The following is a 6,561-nucleotide window of genomic DNA, read 5'->3' as shown; positions in this document are numbered from 1 at the left end:
CTCAACCCCTTCTGGATCAAACGACTCCGCTTTTCCCTTGAAGGAAAACGTGCTATAGAACTCCATGTTGTACTCGTGAACCAAGTGGAGTCTAGTGCAAAGAGCTGCCCTAAGTGGACCAGTGACTAGAGTGTTGAAGCGATCAATCTGCCCTACTGCTTCCAGGGTATCTAGGCAAACTTGTTGTGGGTTTTCCTCGGGCCTTGTCTTAAGAATTTCAAACCAGGCTTGAGCAGCCTACTCATTCTGGTTGAAGCACGTGAATTTCTTGGCCATCTGAAAGAAAACACCAAACAATTAGCACGAAACAATAAATTTTCAAAGAAAACTGAAAACAGCAAGCTAAACACGGCCCTGTGGCCAATGGCCACGCCTCGTGTTCGCATGAAATTAGCTGGACACGCCCCCGTGCTCAGGCGTGTGTTTCCCAAAAATCCAATCTTTCGACCCGGTTCCGAAAGCTTGAAAATTTTTGGTTGAATAGGGGCGATTTTCCTCAAAAATGAGACCCCAAGTGCCGTTTTTCCAAAAACAAACCGTTTACCCGTTGAATTTCCTCTTTTTCGGTTAAAAAACAAGGGTTTGAGGTTTTTGTTTGAAATCGGGCAAATCCACAAACAATTCAAGTTGATTTACTTCCTATAACATGCAACTATACTACTACTAACAGATCTAAGCAAAAATTTGAGGTTTGATTCGGTTCAAGTTGAAGAACCCTAGATTTTTCCCCAAATTTTTGATGTTAAACTACATGCAAGTGATTAATCTAACTTACTATGATGATAGAATCATACCTTGACTTTGTTGGACGGTGGAAGAACGTGAAAATCTGCAGAAATTTCCGGTGGAACCAGAGAGTTTTCGGGGAAACGGGTCGTGTTGAAGTGAACAAATGAAAAGAAAAGGGGTTTTATCCCCGTCAGGTACGCGAACACGGCCCTGTGCTCAGCTGGGCACGGCCCCGTGGGCGGGTGAATTTTAAATTTTTTTTAGTGCACGTGTGAGTGACCTGTTTTCCAAAACTTGGTTTTAGAAATCTTACCGATTTAGAAGCTTTCCCGACGTTCGTTACTTACAAGATATGACGTTGATGCACAAACCTTTGTTTACTCGTCGGCCGCTTGTAGCGAGATCTTCTCCTCTTCATCCTCAATGAATCCTTGATAGAGCTTTAGCCGTTGGCCACCTAGACTTTAATTGCATCGTGTAGAAAAATGTGGGTGATAGAAAAAGGTCCCGACCACCTAGACTTTAATTTACCGGGAAATAATCGAAGTCGTGAACTAAATAATAGAACTTGATCTCCTACCCGAAATTCATTTGGTTTAATGTGTTTACCATGCAAATTTTTCATTCTATCCTTATAAATTTCGGAGTTAGAGTATGCGTGATTCCTTAATTCGTCTAATACATTTAATTGACAAAATCAATTTTTACCGGCAATTTCTATGTCTAAGTTTACGTGTTTAATTTCCCAGTAGGCTTTGTGTGCTATCTTTACCGGCAAATGACAACTTTTTCCATAGACAAGCTTATATGGAGTGGTACCTATTGTTGTTTTATATGCAGTTCGAAAAGCCCATAAAGCGTCGTCTAATTTATCGGCCCATTCCTTTTTATTTAACCCTACTGTTTTTTCAAGTATTCTTTTTAAACATCGATTAGTCATTTCAGCTTGTTCGTTTGTTTGAGGGTGATATGCTGTTGAGACCCGGTGATAGACCCATACCTTGTTAAAATTTTTTCGAGTTGATGGTTACAAAAATGGGTACCCCTGTCACTTATTAACGCTTTTGGAGTTCCAAAATGAGAAAATAATCATTTCAGGAATCTTACCACAACTCTTCCATCATTTGTTAGAAGGGCTTCGGCTTCGGCCCATTTAGACAAGTAATCCACTGCCACAAGTATATATTTGTTTCCTTTTGACGGTGGGAAAGGTCCCATAAAGTTGAGTTCCCACACATCAAAAATTTCACAAACAAGAATGCCATTTTGCGGCATTTCGTTTTTGGAAGAAATATTACCTGATCATTGGCAAGCGTCACATATCTTGATAAGACTTTAGGCGTCTTTGTAAATGGTTGGCCAATAAAATCCTGAATCAAATACCTTTCGTGTGGTACTAGCGGCACCATGATGTCCTCCGTACGGACCTTCATAACAATGGCGAAGAATTCTTCTTGTTTCACTTCCATATACGCATCGGCGGATAAGTTGGTCAGCACACATTTTGAAAAGATAAGGATCTTCCCAAAAATAATGCTTTACATCGGCAAAGAATTTTTTTCTTTGATGATGTGGCCATCCTTTTGCGACTATTCCGCTAGCTAAAAGGTAGCATAGTCGGCGTACCATGGCTCTTCTCGGTATTCCACCATTTCTAGGGACTCCGTTGGGAATTTTTCATTGATTAGCTCGTCCCTAGTTGCCTCCAAAGTTGGATCTTCCAAGCGGGAAAGATGATATGCAGTGGTGTTTTCTGCTCCTCTTTTGTCTTTTATTTTAATGTCAAATTCTTGGAGGAGTAGAATCCATCTAATTAAACGCAGTTTAGCATCCTGTTTCTTAAAGAGATATCGAATGGTTGCATGGCCTGTATAAGCTATCGTTTTAGAAAGAACAAGATAAGAACAAAATTTATCAAAAGCAAATACTACAGCTAGTAATTCTTTTTCAGTTGTTTTGTAATTTTCTTGTGCATCGTTAAGTGTCTTACTAGCGTAATATATTGGGTGAAAATGCTTATCTTTTCTTTGTCCCAAGATGGCTCCAACTGCAAAGTCACTTGCGTCACACATGATTTCGAAAGGTAATTTCCAGTCAGACGCTATCATGATAGGTGCATTGACTAGCATTTCTTTTAGTGTTAGAAATGCTTGGTTGCAATCCTTGTCAAAGATGAAAGGAGCATCTTTTTCAAGTAATTTTGTTAAAGGCCTTGAGATTTTAGAAAAGTCTTTGATAAATCATCTATAAAATCCGGCATCCCCAAGGAAACTTCTAATGGCTCTAAGGGGGTGGTAATCGAGAAATAGTGTCTATTTTAGCTCAATCAACCTCCATTCCTTCGCTTGAGAATTTGTGACCGAGTACTATTCCCTCCGTTACCATGAAATGGCATTTTTCCCAATTAAGGGCGAGGTTAGTTTCCTCACATCGGGATAGCATTCGTTCAAGGTTATCGAGGCATTGGTCATATGAATCTCCAAAGATAGAAAAGTCATCCTTGAAGACTTCCATAGTCTTTTCTATCATATCATGGAATATGGGGCCATGCAACGTTGAAAGGTTGCGGGGACATTACATAGACCAAAGGGCATGCATCGATAATCAAAAGTTCCGTAGGGACATGTGAATGTTGTCTTTTCTTGGTCTTCGGGTGCTATCGGTATTTGAAAGTAACCTGAAAAACCATCTAAGAAACAATAAAATTTGTGACCGGATAATCTTTCTAACATTTGATCAATAAAAGGTAAAAGAAAGTGATCTTTCCTTGTTGTCTCATTTAATCGACGATAATCTATACATACTCTCCATCCTGTGACGGTTCTTGTTGGTATTAATTCATTTTTCTCATTAGTGACCACCGTCATACCTCCTTTCTTAGGAACTACTTGAACGGGACTTACCCAAGGACTATCAGAGATTGGGTAAATGAGTCCGACGTCAAGTAACTTGATGACTTCATTTTTAACCACTTCTTGGACGTTTGGATTTACTTTACGTTGGGGTTGTATTACCGATTTATAGTCATCATTCATTAAAATTTTGTGTGTGCACATGGAAGGGCTTATTCCTTTAATATCTACAAGCTTCCAAGCAATCGCGTTTTTGTGTTTTTTTCAAAAGTGTCTTTTTCTACACTAGTTAATTTTGACGAGATAATTACAGGTAACTTACCATCTTTGTCGAGAAAAGCATATTCCAAACCTTTTGGAAGTTCTTTGAGCTCAAGTGGTGGGTCTTTAGGAGACTCCTTATTTGGTTGCTAATTTTGGTCAAGAACCAAAAAGGTTTGTTCAATGGCGACCTCTTCTTCAACAAAGTGGTCGATTTCTTCTCTTGTATCGGGTGGCTCATCTTCATCTTCAATTAGGGGTCATTATTGTCGAATGAATATTTCATTGAACGCTCAAGATCGACACATCTTTTGAATGCCCCTAATTGAATGGGTAGATTATTATGCTTCCGATTTTTCAAAGCTTCGTGGGTTTTTACAAAAGATCGTCCCAACACTATTAGAGCGTCATCAAGGATGACGAAGTCGGCTGGGGTTACCATTTGATTTGCTTGGACTAACACATCTTCAACTATTCCCATTGATTTTATTGTTTTCCGATTAGATAGAAAAATGGGTATTTGAAGTGGAGAAAAATCACCAATACTTAATTTTTTGAAAATGTAGTTCGGCATTATATTAACCCAAAGATCTTTATCAATTGAAATATTACTAATAAAGGAATTTTGAAAAAAAACATGGAACCGGTGTAATGTTAATTTCAAATGGATCATCTTTTATTAGCGTAGTTTGATTATTTGTTAACTTAATGCTTACCGTTTCGTCAATTTTAGTGTCAGTGTTTAACTCTTTTAAAAACTTAGCATAAGTGGGTACTAAACAATGATTTTCGAAAGAAGGTGACAAGAGATTAATTTCTTGAAAATTAGACTCTTCTTGAATTTTTAGGTTATCGGACTCACCTTTTTTGTTGTTTAAGTCATGTGTCGGCTTTTCACTTACTTGTTCTTCCATTTTAACCTCTTCAACTATCACTTCTTTATTACATATTACCTATTCCCTTAAGCGGGATTCCTCTTCCCTTGCGCGGGCTTCTTTTATATAGCGCTCGATAGTTTTAAGGTGTTCTATTATCTTTTTGGCTACGGGTGAGATAGTTGGTGGTTCATCAAATTGAGTGGAATAAGTATCCTCAAAGCTTGAATTCGGAAATTTGATCCTTGGCTCCTTATAATACTCATATGAGGTAGATGGTTCATACCATTGTCCCTCATTGTAAGTATATGATGGATAAGGGTCGTAACTTGGTTCTTCATAATACTCATATGAGGTGGGTTGTTCACGCCATGGTTCCTCATAGTAAGCATATGAAGGTGGAGGCTCATATCTTGGTTCCTCAAAGTATGAGTATGAAGGCTCATACCTTGGTTCATCAAAATATGAGTATGAGGGAGGAGGTTCATACCTTGGCTCTTCATAGGATGTGTATGAAGTGGATAGCTCATACCTGGGCTCCTCATAGTAGTTGTATGAAGGGGATGGTTCAAAGAGGTCACAATATTGTACCGAATGAGGGTTACCACAATTGGTACAATACTCTTCCCTATAATCATCCTCCTCATAATGGTAGTTGTAACCTCCTGAGTATTGATCCACAAGAATCACTCAGCAGACCACAACAGAGTCTCGGGACCAGAAAACAAAAATAAAAATGAAAACAGAGGCTGAGCACGGCCCCGTGGTCAGGTTCTGTATCTGGGCGTTTTAAAAAATGTGACTGGTTTAGTACAGCACAGAGGCGTGTTCAGGGAGCACGACCCCGTGTTCAGACTCTGTATCTGGGAGTTTTGAAAAATTATGCAGCACGAGGGCGTGTTCAGCGAGCACGACCCCGTGTTCAGTCTACTGTAATGCAAAAACTACCTAAAAATGAAAAAATGTGCGTGCGATTTTTTAAAAAAAAAATTGAAAAACTGATTAGGCCGTCGATTTTAAGCTTTCTTAGAATCCTTGTGTCCCCAGCAACGGCGCCAAAAACTTGATGCGTGTGTAGCGTTATATATTTTTATTGATATTTTAAGCCCTTTTTAACACACTAGTCAAGTTTTAAATTTATAAAACACGATATTCTACTAACACTAAACACACATATGGGCAAGTGCACCCATCGTGAGCATAGTATAGCGTTGGTAATATACCGAGGTCGTCCAAGGACACAAGAGCTTTTAGTATCGGTTTATCCTCAACGTCTAATCAAATCAAAAGTTTTAGAAAAGGTTTTAACATGAAAAATAAAAACTAAAAATGTTGAAAATAAAAATAAAATAAAAACAGATAGACAAGATGAATCACTTGGATCCGACTCCCCTTTAATGTAACCTTTGATGATTTCCGCACTTTTGCACTTTTTAATAGATTATCTTAGTTATAGTAGTAGGCCCCTCTTTTGAAGGTGACGTTACCCTCAACCCAGTGGTTTGTGTCAGCAAGGATACAATCCCAAAGGGTCGGAATATTGAAAGATAATTAATTAAGTTATTAATGCGTAATGTGGTAGGCCCCTCTTTTGAAGGCGACGTTACCCTCGGCTAAGTGGTTTGAGTCAGCAGGGATACAATCCCAAGTAGCCGGGTTAATGTATTAATAGTAGTTTACATATGAGGGGATCAAGCCATTCACACCCCCGCCATCCAATACCAGTAGGTATTGAAGGAGGTCCTAGTAAGCTTCACCCAGGTCCTTGCAGGATCTATACACTGAACAAGGCAAAAACCTTACCAAACCATTCCCTTAACCCCCGACCAGGTAGCCAACATATC

This window comes from Helianthus annuus, chromosome 8, assembly GCF_002127325.2.
Source record: "Helianthus annuus cultivar XRQ/B chromosome 8, HanXRQr2.0-SUNRISE, whole genome shotgun sequence".
NCBI classification, from domain to species: Eukaryota; Viridiplantae; Streptophyta; class Magnoliopsida; order Asterales; family Asteraceae; genus Helianthus; species Helianthus annuus.
Note: the sequence above shows the minus strand (reverse complement) of the source record.